Below are 21,498 nucleotides of genomic sequence, written 5' to 3' on the forward strand. Positions count from 1 at the left end.
GACGGCAAAGCAGCAAAGGCTGGAATTTCTGAAAGCAATTTGGAAGGCATTGTACATATACCTACCAAAGGTGAAGAAGTATTCTAATGGCGAGCCTACACAACCGTGGATAACAAAAGACCTCAATGCCAAAATAAAACCCAAAGAGAAGCCAGCTAATAGAGCAAAATATAATGGGGGGTTAGAGGATTGGGAAGGCAACAAAACGTCATTAAGAAGAAACAGATGCAATACGAAAGTAAGCAAACCAATAGTATTAAGGAGGATACCGCAGGCTTTGGTGTCAAAATAGTTGTTGTGATACGTCTAATGTGGTAGAGCTTGTCGCTTTCACTTTCTGCTTCGGACTGGCGGAACTAAAGAGAACGGGGAGTGCAAGGTCTGGCCGCTGTACACATACCACGCAGACCCACCCTTTGTAGACACGCCCTGGTCGTTGTGAACCATATCCCCAGTATATGTAAATAGCCCCTCTGCCTTCTGGGCAACCTCGGGAGAGATGAAAGCTACGGGAGTAGATCCAGAGAGCAAATCCGGAGTGGAGCTACTCAGGCAGCTGGATGTACTTGAACATCATTCAGGCAGCTCATGCTGCCAAGCTGCCCCAAACCTATTGCTTCATGATCTTTCCTACACGGTGAGGCCGAGAGGGGAATCTTGAAGACTGGGCATCTCAGGATCTCCATACCTTCCACCCAGGCTTGTGATGATGATCATCATCACCCATTGTCCTTCCAGAGAGGCAGATGCCAACCACCTCTAAATGATTCTTCAGATTCATAAAGTTTAAAAGAGATGCGCGAGTAGATATCTGACCGCTGGAAAACGATGCGAGAGAGGTAGTAATGGGAGAAAAGCACATGGCAGATGAACTCAATACGTATTTTGCATGTCTTCACTGTGATAGACATTAGCAGCGTACCAGACGTTTGAGAGTGCCAGGGGTCGGAAATGTATGAAGTTGCCATTAATCGGGAGAAGCTTCTTGGGAAACTGAAAGGTCTGAAGGCAGAGACGTTACCTGGACCAGATAATGTACAGCCCAGGTTTCTGAAAGAGGAGTCTGAAGAGATTGTGGATGCATTAGTAATGATCTTTCAAAAATCACTAGATCCTGGAATGGTGGAAGAGAAAATATCAAACATCACCTCATTCTTCAAGAAGAATGGAAATTATAGGCCACTTAGTCTGACCTCAGTGGTTGGGAAGAGACTGAGATCAATTGCGAAGAATGTGGCTTCGGGATACTAGGAGTTTCACGGTGAGATAGCCCGTAGTCAGCATTGATTCCTCAGGAAAATATCATGCCTGACAAATCTGTTGGAATTATTTGAAGAAATAACAGGCCGGATAGGCAAAGGAGAATCGATGAATGTGTTTTGGTTTTTTGTGCTTCGCAAATGACCAAGGGACGCAGAAGATTCTTCAAGAAGGGTTAAACTTTAATTTGCAAATCAAAGCTGAGACAGTCATTGAGCTAATCGCTGATTGCCCACCGATTCTCGGACACGGCATTTTTTATAGCAAAATCCTGGTCCAGTTTCACACGTACGTCCCATTGACTTAATCATGTTCCAATCCACATCTCCCAGCTGTCTCTCACCAATACACCATCTTCTACATTCTTAAGATTTCATTCTCCTACTAAATTGGGTACATGCATAGCAAATAGCAAGTTCAAACTGCATAATCTACATCAAGGCTGACTACATAGTTTTGGTTACACAGCAAACAATTTCAAAGCAAAACATATCTTTGCTACCTCTCATTACCACACCATTGTTTTCTACATTCAATTGGATACATGCATAGCAAATAGCAAACTTCAAAGCTGACTATCTCTCCTAACTACCTCTCATTAACATATATTAACGCACCATTGTCTTATACATTCCTAGCATTTCATCTTGGGTACATGCATTGCAGATAATAAACTCAGAACTGAGCAATGTTCTGATCTACATTTCTTTAGCTACCTCTCATTAACATGCTATTGTCTTCTACATTCCTAAGACTTCATTCTAATAAATTGGGTACCTGCATAGCAGACTGACTAGTTACATAGCAAACGATACAAGTTTTATACTCCATAATATTTTTATACTCCAATACTCCAACAAATGTTGTGCACTTGGATTTACTGAAGGGATTTTGGAAGGTGAAACACACGAGTCTGGTTAACAAGCTAAGGGCTCATGGTATTACCAGAAAGATACCAGATGGTTATAGAAATGGTGATTGGCGGAAGGCAATGAGTAGGGGTAAAGGGAGCTTTCTCTGCTTGTTTGCCGTTGCCAAGTGTCCTACATGAGCCTGTGTTGCGATCGCTTCTTTTTGACCTTACATGTCAATGTCTTGGGTGACGGAATTGATGGCTTTGTTGCAAGGTTTGCGGACGATACGAAAAGCAGTTAGTTTTGAGGAAGTAGAGACCCTATAGAAGAAGTTCAATAGTCAGGAGGTGCACAGTCCTGCACTTCGGTAGAAGAAGTAAGAGGACGGAGAGAAATTTTAAACAGCAGAGTTGTAAAGGGTCTTGGGAGACATTCTGCAGGTTTCCCGAACTATCATTTTTCAAGTTGAGTCGCTGGTGAGGAAGGCAAATGCGATGACATCATTCACTTCAAGGGGACCGGAATATAAATGTAAGGATGTCATGTTGCGGCTTTATAAAACACTGGTGAGGCCTCACTTGGAGTATTGTAAATAGTCTTGGAGCCCTTATCTTATAAAGGATGTGCTGACACTGGAGAGGGCTCAAAGCAAGTTGACGAAAGTTATTCCAGGATTAAACGCCTTGTCATATGAGGAGCGGTTGATGTCTCTGGGCTTGTATTGCCCGCAATGCAGAAGACTGAGGGTGACCCCATGAAGGCGAAAGGCCTTCATAGAGCAGATTTGGGCAGGCGGATACCTGTGATGTGAGAGTCTAGGATAGAGGACACAAGACTCAGAATAGAGGGGCTTACTTTTAACCCGGAAATGAAGCGGGAATTGAGGAATTCATTGTCACGGGCGGCTGTGAATGGCACATCCTTACGTATAATAAAGGAAGAGGTTGATAGATTCCAGATTGGTCAGGGCATGAAGCCATACAGGAAGAAGCCAGGAGATTGGGGCTGAGAAACAAATGGATCTGTCATGACGAAATGGCGGAGCAGACTCGATATTCCAAACGGCCTAACTCTGCTTATATATCACGTTCTAAAGTCCTTTTTACAGAACTGAAGAATCCCGGGTCTTCCCCCTTACCATGAAAGACTCCTTTATATCGAGTCCGGTCGGTTCGGATTTGCAAAGCAGCTCCTCCGCGTTCTCAATCAGCGCTGCTGCTTCACAGGGCTGTGTACCTTGCCCCCTGCTAATCTTGCATTACAATTGTGACTGTATGGCTCGGCACAGCACTAATGCCAGATTCAAGTTTGCTGACAACGCCACTGTAAACGGCCGAATCAAAAGTGGTGACGAATCAGCATGTCGGAGGGAGGTTGTAAATTTGTCTGAGTGGTGCCGTAGCGAAAACATCTTGCTCAGTGACTGCAAGTCCAAGGATTTGATTTTTGACTTCAGTATGAGGAAGCCGGAGGTTCATGAGCCACTCCTGATTGAAGTTCTCCGATAGCCTCTCCTGGGACCAGCATGAACGTGCAATTAAGAAGGAAGTCCGGCATCCCGAGGAGTGTGTGGACGTGGCACCTAAAATTTTGACAAGCGACTATAGACTTGTAATGGAGAGTCGATTGACTGACTGCAGCACCCGGAATGGAAACATCAATGGATACGATCGAGTCTCTCAGCACCATTGGGAACTTCGATAGGAAACGTTGCCGCAGGAACGCGGTATCTTATCATCAGGGAGCCTCCACCACCCGGAACATGCTCTCTTTTCCCTTTTGCCACAAGGAAGAAGGTACAGGAACCTCATGACTGAAGCCACCAGGTTCAGGAACTGTTATTATTCCACAACATCAAGCTACGGTGCCATGGAGTTGCAGTATCCTAGGAAGCGAGTCCGTAGATTACGGAATCTGTACAGAGTTGAGGTGCCTGACGTTATCCACACTGGTAATGATCTCGAAGGTCTCATTCTGAGAAAGGGGAAGATTCTATTCCATGCAACACTGAATTTGCACGGATTAGGGCAATTTACCTCTAATTTCGTTGGCGTTGCTACATCTGAATGCATTTTGATTGTACTGAGTTAGATCCACCCGCCGTAGTAATGATCACTATACGAGAGCAATTGTAAGAAGGTGTAGATGCAGTTTCTACTGCAGGAAGCGGAGAAGTCAAGACGGAGAAAGAAGTTATAAAGCAGGTGTTTGCTTTCTTTTTCTAGTCTGAAGAGGGACTGAAAGCAGGTCTGGTGAAATGAGAAGAACCATTTCAACTTAAAGACATAAGCTTTTATGAGTCTAAGAGATATAAAGTGGCGAGAGAATTGGTGAGTGTTAGTTATAGTCTAACAGTGCAGCGTTAATGTAGCGTAAACTGTGTAATTAGAAGTTTGTGTGATGATGATCATGTTATAAACTGTAGACAGTGCGCCAAAGTCAGCTATAAACACGAGGAGGAGGAATTTCGCAAGGTCAATTTAAAGAAGAGCCTCTTAAGAGAAAACAAAGTACCAAACTATTATATCCAGGAATGCGGAAAAATCGCCCGAGCGAATCACAACCTTGTCGTGGTTTGGAGGTTCGTGTGCCTCAGGTTCACGGAGACCCGTGTGAGCTGGAGTGCGGGCCTTGCGCTTTTGCTCTGGGTAGCGTCCCAGGTCAAAGGGGAGAGGCCAGACTAAGAGTTGTGCACACGTCTTCCAGGCTCCGCCTTCATCTCATGGTTACCATCCCTGACTGGTTAACAAAATTGTAATGGAATCTACAATGAAGAATCCTTCCATATCCGTGTGCCACGGTCTGGACCTTCAATTCTGCTCTTGTGGTGTAAACGGCAGTTTCTTTAGGCATCCATTGGTCTCGAAAGACCATGGATTTGCGCCTTGGAAAGTTTCCATGGTGCAGGCCAGGTAGGGCTGCATAGGAGACTGGCAGTTGCCCATGCTCCAAGCCTTCCCCTCTCCACGCCACTGACGTTGTCCAAGGGAAGGGCACTAGGACTCAGGCAGCTTGGCACCGGTGTCGCCGCAGAGCAATGCGCTGTTGTGCTTTGCTCAAGGACACAGCACGCTGCCTCAGCTGAGGCTCGAACCAGTGACCTTCAGATCACTAGACCGATACCTTATCCACAAGGCCACACGGAAGGGCAGTAAGTCAGTTAGTATTGTGAAAAAATAGGGCACTATTGATGCTAATGCATTGTTAGATAAACGCTCTCAGTCAATACAAGCCCAGAGCCATGAAACGCTCCTCATATGACAAGCCGTTCAATCCCAGATTCGATTTCGTCAAAGTTTTAATTTCATGAAAATGTAAGACAATTACTTGTTTATTTTGCGTTGGTTGCTTAAATATGAATTCTTTCTCGTTTCAATGCATCACTACAATGCTTTCGAACGCTGTTTTGCTAAAATCAAAGAAAAAATCAAATCGCCTCCATCAAATCGCATTCAGAACATCCTCATATTGTATTCACCTGCCTCAACATCAGCACAGCTGCACTACACGGCTGTGTACGTGGCCCCCTGCAATACCCGCATGACCCTAGACTGGGCACGGTACCGATGCCATATTCATGTTTACTGACAACATCACTGTTGGAGGCCGAATCAAAGATGATAACGTATCGGCACGTCGGAGGGAGATTGAAAATCTGGCTGATGCCATAACAATAACCTTCTACTCAATGACTGCAAGACCAAAAGTTGATTATTGACTTCAGCAGGAGGAAACCAGAGATCCACGAACTAGGCCTCATCGAAATATCAGAGTTGGAGCATCTTTACATTGCTCGCCTTTTTGGTTTCGGAGAGCCTGCCAGGGACCAGCATGTCAGTGCAATTACGATGAAAACACGGCAGCCTCTTTCCTTCCCTAAGGGCTTTCGGATATTCGGCAGGACATGTAAAGCATTGACAAGTGCCTACAGATACGCACTGGAGAGTAGACTGTGTGACTGTATCACGACACGCAATAGAAACATCAATACCCTTGAACGGAAAAATCCTTCAAAAAGTGACCTGGATTAGGAAGGTGAGTGGTGGATCTATAAGTTTTCTGATGACACACAAGGTGGGGGTGTTGCGGATCGTCTGGAGGCGTGTCAGAGGTTACAGCGCAACATTGACAGGATGTAGAACTGGTTTGTGATAAGTGTGAAGTGGTTCGTTTCGGTAGGTCAAATGTAATATAATATGAATGATAAGACTCTTGGCAAAGTGGAGGATCAGTGAGGTCTTGGGGTCCGTGTCCATTGGACACTCAAAGCTGCTACGCAGGTTGACAGCGTTGTTAGGAAGATGCATGGTGCTTTAGTCTTCATCAGCCATGGGACTGAGTTCAAGAGTCGTGAGGTAATTTTACAGCTATGTAAGACCTTGGTTAGACCTCAATTGGAGTACCGTGTTTAATTCTGGTCACCTCACTGCAGGAAGGATGTGGATTCTATCGAAGCAGCTCAGATTGGAGAGCATGTCTTATGAACATAGGTTGAGTGCTCTTAGCCTTTTCTCCTTGGAGCAACAGAGGATGAGAGGTGACCTGATAGAGGTGTATAAGATGATGAGAGGCATTGATCGTGTGGATAGCCAGAGGCTTTTTCCCAGGGCTGAAATGGCAAAAACGAGGGGGAAAGTACGAAGGGGATGTCAGAGGTGAGATTTTCAGGCAGAGAGTGATAGGTGCGTGGAATGGGTTACCAGCGGAGAAGGTAGAGCCGGATAAGACTGGGTCTTTTAGGCGCGTCTCAGATAGGTACATGGAGGTTAGAAAAATCGATGGCTATGTGGTAGGTAAATCCTGGGCAGAGAGTAGGTTACATGGTTGGCAGAACATTGTGGGCCGAACGGCCTGCCATGTGCTGTAGATTTCTATATTCTATGCTCTGAGTACAGCCCAGTCCATCCCAGTCACTCCCCACCATTGGACACTTCTATATGAAACGTTGCTGCAAGAACGCAGCATTCATCATCAGCGACCCTCCACCACCCGAGACGTTCTCTCCTTTCCCTGCTGCCTTGAGGAAGAAGGTACAGGAACCTCACGACTCACACCACCAGGTTCAGGAACAGATATTATCAATAAACATCAGGTCACGGTGCTATGCAGTTGCAGCCTCCTTGGAAGCGAGCCTGGAGATGATGGAATCTGATGTTTTTCACGCTGGTGATGATCCCGAAGGTCGTACGGTCATGACTTTTCCTGAACCTGCGCAATTGGGACCCAAGGGTGCTGCGTCGTCTGCCTGATGGTAGAATCGAGAAGGGAGCGAGAGCGGATGCAAGAGGAAACATGCTTTGCTGGGCTGTGAGGCGGATGCAGATAGCGGGATTTGGATGGTTAATTCCAACAGGAATTGCATGGATATCGTGCACTGAAAGGCCTTTGTTGCGTGAAGTGACATCCAGCTTCACTTAGCTCGCCGTCAAAATGCTGGCAGTGGCTGAGGGCAACAAGCATGCTTTCACAAAGCATTTATCTTGGCCTGACAATCTGAGGGAAAAGTGAGGAAATATCCGATGTTATGACAAGAGGGTAAGAGTTTATTCTATGCAACAATGAATTTAAACTGAACAGGGTATTTTCCCTCCCGTTTTGCTGGCGTCCCGATAGCTCTACAGTATTGAATGTGTTTTGCTTGTGCGGAGTGCACCAAAGTTAGCTGTAATCTCGTGGAGGAAGAAATTTACGCGGTCGATTTAAAAAAAAATGTTAAGAGAAAAAGAGGTCCCGAACTATTTTGTATCCCGTATTGTGGAACAATCCTCCGAACCGACTATAATCTTGGAGGCTTTCATGCCTCAATGACCCAGAGAATGCTTTGTTGGCTCGGTTCGGCACCTTGTGGTCCTCGTGGCTAAAGGGATCGGGGGTATGGAGAGAAAGCAGGTACGTGGTTCTGAGTTGGACGATCAGCCATGATCATACCGAATGGCGGTGAAGGCTCAAAGGGCCTAATGGCATACTCCTGTACCTATTTTCTATGTTTCTATGTACTTTGACTCTCCATAGAGTGACGCAAACAAAATAGTTGAAAGGGTGCAGGCCAGACGAAGAATGATTCAGTGATCCCCCAGGTTCTTCAGATCAGCTCACAATCTTGACTGGTTAAAAAAATTAAGGAAGCAGCAATTGACTATCCTGCTGTATATGTGTAGGACTGCAAGGACAGACAGAGATAGCGGAGAATTGCTGCGCTAAAGGTCAGCAGTGTAACGCAGTACGCCAGTCAGTATGGTGGAAAAATGGAGTATTCGTGATTCTAAGTGTATTAGGCAGATAAGCATTATACGAGAGATTCTGTACATAATGAATGAAGGTGATTTGATTTATTCCTTGATCTCAGTAAAACAGATTTCGAAGGCAATGTAATGATTGCAAATGAATTTAATTAGCATGAAAGAGCCAGGTAGTGCACATTACAATGTCATTAAATCGAAAATAACAAAATTTGTTCCAGTAAAAGTCTTAAATTTGTCCAAAAAGGTTGAATTTTAGAGCAAGACCATGTCGAATGTAAAAAAGTACCAGTTTCCTGGTTACATCGGAAACACTGATCCGATAAATTTGGATTAATTTTTTTTATTTTTTGTGGTGTAATATATAATTGATGTAGAAAATTATACTGCACTAATCTTAACTGAACATTTATTGTATTTGTCATACTACCAAGACATAGTCTTGACCAATTTGTTTCTTTAATTTTAATATTCAAATCACTTTCCCATTTTTGTCTTACTTATGGACTCCTTGCTTAATTACCTGTCTTTGAATCAAGTTATACATGCAAGATATAAATTTTTTGATATTTCCTTTTTGAATTAAAATTTCTATTTCATTAGATTTCGGCAATAACATTGTTTGACCTAATTTTTCTCTTAAATAAGCCCTTAATTGAAAGTAACAAAATAAAGTGTTGTTTGATATTTTATATTTATTCTTTAATTGATCAAATGACATTAATATCCCTCCTTCAAAACAATTTCCTCATAATCCAATATTATTTTTACTAGGTGATATTGAAGGGATAAAACCGAAACTCAAACTAAATAAGTATCAGAAAGAATTTATAAAAATTGCACTGGCAGTAGCCAAAAAAGCTATTGCAGTTACTTGGAAATCAGTTCATAAATGCTGAGGTGGTTATGGTTGAAATCGTTGGAGAGAGAGAGAGAGAGAGAGAGAGAGAGAGCGAGATGTAACAGCAACTGCAGCCAAACCTTCCTTTGCTTTCCTAATCCGCCGTATCGTCGTGGTCATTCAGTTATGACCCCTCTGTTCTTCAGCCAGACCGTTCTTCTGTGGTGGTCTCGTCACTCTGGCATGAGTGGGCACACACATAAGTCCCCACCGGCCCTGCTGTAACACTGTGAGCTTTACTGACCGATCTCCTCTTTCGGTCTTCGAAGCCCCCACCTTTCTGTGGGTTCCCAACACTCAGTCAGCGTACACTGGTGTGTCTGAAGGGTGTCGCTCCAGACCTGTCTTTTTATCCCCACTCACGGGGTCTCAGCTATCCAGCAACCCTGAATGACTGTGTTCATCAAATCAGGCCACTCCTTCTGGCTCCTGAGGAATGTTAACGAGCAAAATGCAGTCCTTGTAGTAGAAGGTAAATAATCCAGGAAGAGTAATAATACAGTAGATCAACAGTCTCTCTCCCCCTCTTATCTGTAGATCTTTCTTGCCTGGGCTTTATCTCTCTCTCAATAGTTGCATAACAACAACAATAGTTTGTAGTTCTCAGGAGGGGGGGGGGGGAATGGTTAACTCTGCACCCCATTGACCATCAGGTCTGTCCGTCACTCATAACACCGCCATCCTTCTGGAAATTTACACCAGTGTGAAAATGAACTAAAAAAGCATATTACTGAATTAAAGAGTTTAACAAAACACAGAAGTGGTCTTAACTACAAGAATAATACAGATACACTTTCAAATTAATATCTGGATAAACAATCAGCAATTACTCCCCTTTACATGTTGTATTTTAATACAGAATTCCCGTAACAACAAACTCAAACTTAATAATCTCCTATTTTTATTTTTCATGTTAGCCAAAAATTCCAAAGGGTTGTGATCAGTTTAACTTAGGTGTATATTACAAATACTAATCTCTATTTTACTTTCAAACTTAACATTCAATCTTCCATGATGTTGTCTTTCTCATTTACATTTTTGTAAAAGAAATCAAATTCCCTCAAAACCAGATTCTGTTATTCAAAGTGGTATTTGCTCTCACGTGGTTAGCTTGCTCTCCAGCTCGGAACAGGCCTTCACAGACTCCTTTCACAGGAGCTATCTTATAACCAAACTGAGCCCAGTTGCTGAACTTCCACACCACTCATTAATTATAAGCAGGTCATTAATTTTATTTTCAACACTTTAGGTTCTGCCTCTCCAAATCACATCCTTGAGCAACATCACCATGTTGTTTATCTTTAAATTCCAAAACAAACTGTAATTAATTCACAAGCACCTTTTTTGCAAGCCACTGTTTATTTAACGGTCCCTTCACTTTTGTCAACAGTTCTGACACCAAACCCGACTTTAAATTTTCTTTATTCAAAAGTTCAGGAACAATACTTTTCCCTTTCCCTTCAATAATATTCACATCAACAGCTTTCATCTCAGTACTAACTTTTAACACAAGTGACTGAGAATTCTCACTTTCTCCCGTTGCCACGGTTAACCCTTTCTTCACTGAACGAAGTCTATCTGTCCCAAAAGAACTGCATTCCTTTTCAACTAAATCAGATACGTCAGACTTTTTCCTGAGCTTCAACACTAGGTTCAGTTACCTGTGACTCCACATCCTTCACATCCTGAACACAAGCAAACGGGACATCTGCCTCTCCTAGGCTTCCAATACCAGTCCCCTTTTCAAATTCTAAGTTCCCCTGATCCTCCCAGTTACTCTCTGGGCAACTCCCCTTCGGAGTAAACTCAACCTTGCGGGTTAAAACAACATGTCTTGCTAACCCAGCAGACTCCCTCAAGGCAGCGGCATCCTTTTCATCTAGGACTACCCTTACATCATCGGGAACACTCTTAAAAATTCCTCAACTGCAAACAGCTCTGTCAAACCAGACAGATCATCCGTGTCCAACCCTGGACCTTCTAACTGCCTCATCTGTTTCTTATCTTTACTTTGTGCCTCCATAACCTCCTTCCTCACTCCCAAGTGTCCACCTAGGGGTATTTTGTGAGCCAAGCTCGAAATTTCGTTCCTTGACAACGCTAAATCTGCTTCGTTTCCCTTACTTTCCTTAGCTCCACTATTGTTTTCCTTCTCCTCCTGTAACCCCTTTTCATACAAGGTCGGCAAAAATGTCTCCGCTAAATCAACTCTGGATTCATTTAAACTATTTCCTTTCTCAGCCGCCTTTCTAGACATGCTGCGAGTGATTGCGCATGCGAGATAAATCTTGGAATCTATGGGCGTGTCCTCAGCACTTACAGGCTTACTTGTAAATTTCACTGCTGAATACATGTCACTACCTGCCAGATCGTTACCAAGTAGGACGGCGTGGACTAGATACCAGGTCACATTTCAGACACATCATGTGCAATTGTACGGCCTCGGTTCCTTTCCCGATACCTCTTAACACAACCTTCCCAGACTCAGTCTCAGGACCGAAGTCTAACAACTACCTTAAAATCAATGACTGTCCATCCCCAGTATCTCTCCAGATCCACACTGGAATTGGGGTTTCTCCTTCCTTCACAGTCACTGTCCCTTCCGAGATAAACTTCTAACGCCCCTCTAGTGCTCAATCTACCTTTGCCTTCCTCATCGATCTGTTGACCGACTCAATGCAACCAGTCGGAACTGCTATCTTCCCTTTTCCTGTCTCCTCCTTCGGAGCAAAGCACTTAGATGCTGTACGACCAGCTTTCCCACAATTATAACACGGAAAGCTAGGAACCTTCCTGCCAGCCTGCTTTTCCTCCTCTTTACCTTTTCCACTAGCAAGTATCCTGCCATTTACTTTGTACTCGGCCTTGGAGTTAGTCCTTCCAAAGTGTACCACCTCACACTTCTCCGGGTTGAATTCCATCTGCCACTTCTCAGCCCACTTCTGCTTCCTATCAATGTCTCATCGTAATCTTCGACAATCCTCTACACTGTCTACAACACCACCAACCTCTGTGTCGTCTGCGAACTTGCCAACCCACGCTCTACCCCCTCATCCAGGTCGTTAATAAAAATCACAAAAAGTAGTGGTCCCAGAACAGATCCTTGTGGGACACCACTAGTCACAACCCTCCAATATGAATGTACTCCCTCCACCACAACCCTCTGCCTTCTGCAGGCAAGCTAATTCTGAATCCACCTTGCCAAACTTCCCTGGATCCCATGCTTTCTGACTTTCTGAATAAGCCTACCGTGTGGAACCTGATCAAACCTCTTACTAATATCAATGTAGATCGCATCCTCTGCACTACCCGCATCTATATGCCTGGTCACCTCCTCAAAGAACTCTATCAGGCTTGTTAGGCACGATATGCCCTTCACAAAGCCATGCTGACTGTGCCTGATTAGACCATAATTCTCTAAATGCCCATAGATACTATCTCTAAGAATCTTTTCCAACAGCTTTCCCACTGCAGACGTGAGGCTCACTGGTCTATAATTACCTGGACTCTCCCTACCACCTTTTTTCAACAAGGGGACAACATTTGACTCCCTCCAATCCTCCGGTACCATTCCCGTGGACAACGAGGACGTAACGATCGTAGCCAGAGGTTCAGCAAGCTCTTCGCTTGCCTCGTGGAGCAGCCTGGGGAATATTCCGCCCCGGGGACTTATCCGTCCTAATGTATTTTAACAACTCCAGCACCTCCTCTCCCTTAATATCAACATGCTCCAGAACATCAACCTCACTCATATTGTCCTCACCGTCATCAAGTTCCCTCTCAGTGGTGAATACCGAAGAGAAGTATTCATTGAGGACCTCACTCACTTCCACAGCCTCCAGGCACATCTTCCCACTTTTATCTCTAATCGACCGACCTTCACTCCTGTCATCCTTTTGTTCTTCACATAATTGAAGAATGCCTTGGGGTTTTCCTTTACCCTACCCACCAGAGCCTTCTCATGCCTCCTTCTTGCTCTTCTCAGCCCCTTCTTAAGCTCCTTTCTTGCTACCCTATATTCCTCAATAGACCCATCTGATCCTTGTTTCCTAAACCTCATGTATGCTGCCTTCTTCCACCTGACTAGATTTTCCACCACTTGTCACTCATGGTTCCTTCACCCTACCATTCTTTATCTTCCTCAGCGGGACAAATTTATCCCTAGCATCCTGCAAGAGATCCTTAAACGTCGACCGCATTTCCATAGTACTTTTCTCTGCAAAAACATCATCCCAATTCACACCCGCAAGTTCTAGCCTTATAGCCTCATAAGTTTCCCTTCCCCAATTAAAAATTTTCCTGTCCTCTCTGATTCTATCTTTTTCCATGATTATGCTAAAGGTCAGGGAGCGGTGATTACTGTTCCTCAGATCACTGTCACCCAGTGACAGATCTGTGACATGACCCGGTTTGTTACCTAATACTAGATCTAGTATGGCATTCCCCCTAGTCGGCCTGTCAACATACTGTGAGAGGAATCTATCCTGAACACACTTAACAAACTCTGCCCTATCTAAACCCTTGGAAGTGATCAAGTGCCAATCAATATTAGGGAAGCTAAAGTCACCCATGATAAGAACCCTGTTATTTTCGCACCTTTCCAAAATCTGCCTCCTAATCTGCTCCTCTGTACCTCTGCTGCTACCAGGGGGCTTATAAATACCCTTAGTAGAGTAACTGCTCCCTTCCTGCACCTGACATCCACCCATACTGACTCAAAAGAGGATCCTGCTACATTACCCACCCTTTCTGCAGCTGTAATAGTATCCCTGACCAGGAATGTCACCCTCTCTCCCCTTCCCCCCCTCTATCCCTTTTAAAGCACTGAAATCCAGGAATATTGAGAATCCATTCCTGCCCTGGTGCCAGCCAAGTCTCCGTAATGGCGTTTGAATACACGCGGTATAAACAATAAGGTAGTGGAACTTGAGGCACAGTAACGCATTAACACGCATGAAGTTGTGTGTATGACTAATTCACGACTCTAAGAAACTTATAGCTGGGAGCTTCACGTCCAATGGAGCACATTGTATCGTAAGTATAGGCAGAGGGGCTGGGGTGGTGCTATTGATAAAAATGAAATCAAATCACTAAAAAACAGATGACATGGGCTTAGAAGGTGCTGAATCGTGGCGGGTAGAGCGAAGAAAATGCAAGGGCAAAGGGTGTTATAAACAGATATCCAAGAAGTAGAAAGGATGAGGTCAAAGAAAATACATTCCAAGAGGACAATGTTACAATAACCATGAAGGATTTCAAGAGGCAAGTAGATTGATAAAATAAGTTGTGCTGGACCCCAAGAAGGGGGAATTTATAGAACGTCTCAAGATGGCCTTTTTAAAGCAGTTCGTTTTTGAGTCCACTAGGGGACCAGCTATTCTCGATTGGCCATTATGTAACGAATTGGATTTCATTAGAGAGTTAAAGATGAAAGAGACCTTCGGGGAAATTGATCATAATATGATAGAATTCGGAGAGATATTTGAGAAGCAGAAGCTTAAGTCAATCTGTCGGTCTTACACTGGAACAAAGGGAATTACAGTGGCATGAGAGAGGAGTTGGATTGAATTGATTGGGAAAAACACTGGTAGGGATGACGGCTGAGCAGCGATAGATCGAACTTTTGGAATTCAGAAGGAACAGCATATATATATATATATATATATATATATATATATATATCTCAAAAAGGAAGAAATATTCTATAGCGGACACAACTGTGGATAACTTGAGAAGTGAAAGCCATCATAAATGCCGGAGACGGCAGATAATAGAGAAGAAAATGGGAAGTTAGAGTATTAGGATGTTATTAAAAACTGACAGAAAGCCACTAAAATGTCATGAAGATAAAGAAAAAGTACAAAATTGAGCGACCAATCATATGGAAGACGATATCAGTTTCAGATATGAAAGTTTCTTCAGATACATAGAGTTTAAATGACATGTGAAACTGGATATTGGACGATATTTGTCCGCTGGAAAACGATGCTAGATAGATTCTAATAGGAGACAAGGAAATGGCGGACGAACAGAGTAAGTATTTTACATCATTCTACACAAGCAGTGTGCCACAAATTCTAGAGTGTCTGGGGTTATGAGTGTGAAGATGCATTACTAGCGAGACATTTCTTGGGAAACCGAAAGATCTGAAGGTAGATAAGCTACCTGGGACAGATGATGTTATGCCCAGGGTTTCGAATGACAAGGCCGAAGATCTTGTAGAGGCAATAGTAATGATCGTTCAAGAATCACCAGATTATAGAAGGGTTCTCCTAGAATAGCAATGAGCACATATCACTTCACTCGTCAAGAAGAGAGAGAGGCAGAAGAAACGGAATTATGGGCCAGTTAGTCTGATCTCAGTGGCTGGGAAGATGTTGGAATTAAATGTTAAGGATGTGGTTTCGGGGTACTTGGAGGAACCTGATGAATTAGGCCGCAGTCAGCATGGGAAAATCATGCATGACAAATCTGTTGGGATTCTTTGAAGACATCACGGGCTGGACAGACAAAGGCGAATTTGTGGACACGGTCGACATCGATTTTCTAACGGCATTTAAGAAGGTGAGGCTGCTTAGCAAGTGTACATATGCTGTTGCAGAGAAGATGCAGGCATGGATAAAGTAGTGACTAATGGGCAAGGAAAAGTTTGGAAATAAAGGGAGCCTTTTCTGATTGGCTGCTGGTAACAGCTGGTGTCCTACATGCTCCGCGGTGGGTGCGCTTCTCTTTACGTTGTATATCAATGACATGGATGATGGAACTGATAGCTTGGTTGCAAAGTTCGCGCAAGATACGGTGACTGGTGGTGGAGCATGGGATTTCGAGGAATTGGGGAAGCTAGAGATTAACCTTAATAGAATAATAGAATGGGCAATGAAGTGTCTGTTGAAATACAGTGTCGTGAATGGTACTGATACTTACCCATGCCAAAAAGATTGGGTTGACCAAAGGCACACCTTGCATAAGATGTATGTCTGTCGCTTCATATAGTCCGTATGTGGATTTTTGTTGGAATGTCCTGTGGGACCGCTTTTGTTAACCTTTACCTGGATTTGGGTGTGTTATGTGGTAACCACTTGGAGGATAGGATATTTCATGACTGTCACCGTGTGATATTTCGAAGTGGACCGGAACGACTCGACGGATAAGATCTTCGGCGACTGTTGTTTCGTTTGCCCAGCATGGAGTCTGTGGAATTCTTAGTCATTGCCTCCTCTCTACATTTTAACGTGGATTTGCAAATCTCTCCCATCATTTATTTCGTGCTCTACTGGACCTTTCTACTTTGCCATCTGAATCTTGCAAATTAAATAATTGTTCATAAAATTTACTGTTTGCGTGGCAGACTCACATATACGCACAACACTGTTAACTTCTGTTTACTTCGTTTGAGTTTTTATATTTTGAGCAGATATCAATAAATATAGTGGTTATAACATTGAAACCGGACTCAATGAGTGATTTGTTGCTTCTGGTACGTAACAAACCTGGGTATTAGACCGCGATTTTGAACAAAATTGGAGCTCATTATCAGATTATCAATCCGATTGGTTAATTCCTGTTTGATTGATTGGGGTTGGTGACAAAGGTAAGGATGAAGGGAAGCAATTAAAGGAGAAGCAGTCTGGCTTTACCTATTACTATTGTCAGAAACCTGTTGATGTTATGGTTAATTGTTTCCTCTTAAAGAATAAGAAGGAAAAGGAGGTAGTTCAATACCCCTGTATTCAACACATTGAAACACCTATAAACCCACAGGGTTCGGGACATGCTGATGAAGCTCTGTCCGTTGCTGTGAAGTCTGACCTGGTTAGGAAAGAGTTCATTCCTTCTGTGTCAGGGCGGTTTGTTTCAGTGAATTTCGAACCAGTGAAAATTCTTCTAGATACCGGGGCTTCTCAGTCACTCTTGTGAGACAATATTCTAGGGTTTAGTGATGCGACTGCCACTGGTGAGGTAACTCTTATTCAAGGCATTGGGGATGGCATTGTTTCTGCACATCTGCACAAGGTAATTTTGAAGTCAGAGTTACTTTCAGGACCTGTAAAGATAGGACTACCGCCCAGGTTACCGGTGCCAGGTGTTTCTTTGTTGTTAGGAAACGACCTGGCAGTTGGTAGTGGTTTCCCAGCTGTGCAGCTGATGACTAAGACAACGGGTGTCAATGACTGATGAACCAAAAATGGATTCTAATGTTTACCCATCCTGCGCAGTAGCTCGAGCGATGTCCAGGAATCTTGCCAGCGCAGACGGTTCTGTGCAGAATGATTCTGCTACCCATTATAGCCCAAATCAGGACTCATGTTCTGATGATCTGTTAGTGACTTTCCTTCTGTCATTAGTGGAGAAGGATCCTTGTATTAGGTGTAATAACAATGATTTGTCTTTGTCCAGGAAAGAGTTTATAGCAGAACAGACTAGAGACCCTGAGATTGTAGCCTTGAGAGAAAAAGCTGACCCAGGTGCTGAGATTGGGAAAGTACCAGAGGGGTATTATTTCAGGGATGGAATGTTAATGAGGAAGTGGAGGCCACCTGATATTCCTGCAAGTGAGGATGGGCAATTGCTCAGCAGGTTGTAAGTTTATAGGAAAAGGATTTTAACTTTAGCCCATTGTATGCCCTTGTGTGGCCATCTAGGTGTGAATAAAACTGTGAACAAGATTTTGAAACAATTCTTCTGGCTTGGTTTGAGGAAAGATGTTGCGACCTTTTTCCGAACTTGTCGCACTTGTCAGGTTGTGGGTAAACCTAATCACGTCACACCAGTGGCCCCACTGCAGCCCATTCCTGCACTTGGTGAACCCTTTTCTAAAGTTATTGTGGATTGTGTTGGCCCATTGCCAAAGGCTAAAGCTGGCCATCAGTATTTGCTAACCATCATGTGCACAGCATCTAGATTTCCAGAAGCAGTACCTCTCAGGAATATAAAGGTTAAAACTATGTCTAAGGATTTTATGAAGTTTTCACTATATTTGGCTTGCCTAAAGAAGTTCAATCTGATCAAGGAAGTAATTTTATATCAGGATTATTTCTGCAGGTAGTTTACAAACTGAGAACCAAGCAGATTACGTCGTCTGCGTACCTTCAGAATCTCAAGGGGGCCTCAGAAAGATTTAATTCTACCCTCAAAACCAGGATAAATGCATTCTGTATTGAAAATGACAAGGACTAGGATGAGGGAGTTCACTTGCTTTTATTTGTAGTAAGGGAGCCAGTGCAAGAGTCCCTAAGCTTTAGCCCTTTTCAACTGGTGTTTGTCACCGGCTCCGAGAACATTCGGTATTAGTAAAGGAATAGTGGGTCAAAAATGACCTGCATATTAATTTGCTAGACGTGTTCAAATTCAAGGACAGATTGAAAGGGGCTTGTGATTTAGCAAGAGAAAATTAAAAATCAGCCCAGGAAGGAATAAACAAGACAGAATGAGGTCATTCCAAGTAGAAATATAGTGCTTGTTTGTTCCCCGTCCAGACCAGCCCTTTTCAAGAAAAAAATTCATGGTCCTTGTGAGTTTGTGTCTAAGGTTAATGATGTGGATGGTCAAAACACCAGATAGGTGAGGGTCAACATAGCTTTGTCATGTAAACATGCTCAAACCGGATTAGGAAAAACACAAAGCAGCTATGATCGTTGTTGGCAATAACAATGAGTCTCAACTTTCTGGGAACGTACTAGCTGATCCATCTGAAGCTTATTTTAAATCAAATATTGTTTTAGCCAGATTGACAAATTCGACTATTTTGGAAAATCTTGATGAGAAATTGGTTCATTTTCAGCCACAGCAGAGGAAGCAGATGAAGCAGTTAATCATGAAATTTAGGGTGTTGTTCCCTGATGTCCCAAAAGAACAACAGTAGGATCACATGATGTAGATGTAGGCACTGCCAAACCCATAAAACAGCTCCAGTCGAAAAATGTTGAAAAATGTAGACCTGCTGAACAAGAAATTGGGTAATGTTGGAAAATCGTATTATTAGGCATTTTATTTCAGATTGGAGTTCACCTAAACCAGATGGCAGTTCAGGTTTTGCACTGATTACAGAAAGATGCGTTGCTATAAGAAAAACAGATGCTTATCTCCTCCCGAAAGTTGATGATTGTGTAGAAAAGATTGGAAAGGCAAGGTTTCTTACAAAGATTGATTTGTTGAAAGGGTATTGGTGTGTTCCGTTAACGGATAGAGGTAGGGAAATCTCTGCATTGGTAACACCTTCTGGGTTGTATGAATATAATGTTCTGCCATTTGGAATGAAGAATGGTTCGGGAACATTCAGAGAATGATTAATTCTGTAATTCAAGGGTTAGAATACAAATGTCTACATTGATGATTTGGTTACAGGAAATGACACCTGGGATGCCCGTATCTCTGCAGTGGAACAGCTCTTTGAAAGGTTCTCAAAGGCCAAACTTCCAGTTAATTTAGCTAAGAGTGAATTTGGCCAAGACACTGTGACATATCTTGATTATATTGTAGATCGGATCATGTTTAAGGAAAATGGTTAAGGAGATTCCAATTCAACATTAGAGTTTAATTTTGCAGCACCAACCTCTTTCTCGATTACAGCAAGACCGATGAGTTGGTTATTGAATTAAGCAAGGGGAAACTAGAGGTCCATGAGCCAGTTCTAGTGAAAGGATCGGAGGCGGATAGAATCAGCACTTTTACTTTCCTTGTTGTTAACATTTCCGAGTACTTGTCCCGATCCCAGCACGTCAGCACAATTACAAAGGAAGAATGGCAGGGACTGTACTTTGCTCGGAATTTGCGGAGATTCCGTATGGCACCGGGAGCGTTGACTAGCGACAACAGACGTTTAGTGTACAGAGTATTCACCGGCTGCAACCCAGCCTGGTGTGGAAATACCAATAGCGTTGAACGGAAAATCCTTCCAACAGGAGTAATGGATACGGCCCAGTCTGTAATAGTCCCTCCTCACTTCTGAGCATTTCTGAATAAAAGGTGGCCGCAGAAACGCGGCATCCATCGTCAGAGACTCTCGAGCCTCGAGGACATGCTCTCATTTATCTGCTGCCATCTGGAGGAAAGTGGAGGAGCCTCGTGACGGACACTACCAGGTTCAGAAACAGTTATTACCCCTCAGCATCAGGGTATGGTCTCATGGAGGTGTAGCGTCCCTGAAGGCGAGTCCGTCGATTATGGAATCTGCACAGAGTTGTGGTACCTGACGTCATCCACATTGCTAATGATCCTGATAGTCGTACAGTAATAACTATTCCTGAATCTGCGCGAGTGGGACCTAAGGTTCTGTGTAGACTGCCCGATGGTAGAATCGAGAAGGAAGCGAGAACCAAATACAAGAGGAAGCATGCGTTGTTGGGCTGTGAGGCTGATGTTGATAGCGGGATTGGGGCGGTTACTACAAACAGGAATGCCGTAGATATAGTGCTCTGAAAGGCCTTTGGTGTGTTATGTGACAACATGTTTCACGTCGCTGACCATGAAAATTCAGGCGGTAACTGTGGGCAACATGCGTGCATTCACAACACTTTTATATTGGCCACTCTGCTTGATGAAAAAATGAGCAATGTTGTGGAAGTATCAGAAGTTATGAGAAAAGAGTAGGAGTTTATACTAGGCAACAATGAATTCAAGCAGAATAGGATAAGTTACCTTCCAGCAACTGCTGTTCTAACAGCTGGACAGTATTGAATTTACGGGGTCAGAGTCAGCCGCGTAGTCATGATCACCTTGCGCGAGGATTTGAAAGAATGTAGGTTATACTCCAGCAGGCTTAGAAAGTAAGGACAATATTGAGATTAAAATAGTTTTTATTGAAGAGGCACAGAGACAAGTTCTGGGGAAGTAGGAGTTTATATGAGTCTCAGGGATATAAAGAGCTGAGAGAATTGGTGAATGTTATTTATAGTCCAACAGTGTTGCATTAATGTAGCACGAAGTGGTAATTGGACATCTATATGACGATGATGATGTAATAATCAAAAGAGATTATACCGTGGAGGAGGAATTTTGGACGGTCAATTTATAAAGCATCTTACGACGTACCAAGTTACTTTATGTCCGGTGTTGTGGAAAAATCCTTCAAGCGGATTACAAAATTAGGGTAGGGTTTGGAGGCCTGCATGCTTCAACGACCGGGAGATTTTTGTTGGCTTGAGTCAAGACCTTATGCTTTGACTCTTGATAAGGTCAACCATGCAGAACAGGGCAAAGGTAGAGGCCAGACTAAGAATTGTACACAGGTTTCGAAGTCTCGGGA

The sequence above is a fragment of the Hypanus sabinus genome, chromosome 24 (assembly GCF_030144855.1).
Source record: "Hypanus sabinus isolate sHypSab1 chromosome 24, sHypSab1.hap1, whole genome shotgun sequence".
In the NCBI taxonomy this organism is placed as follows: domain Eukaryota; kingdom Metazoa; phylum Chordata; class Chondrichthyes; order Myliobatiformes; family Dasyatidae; genus Hypanus; species Hypanus sabinus.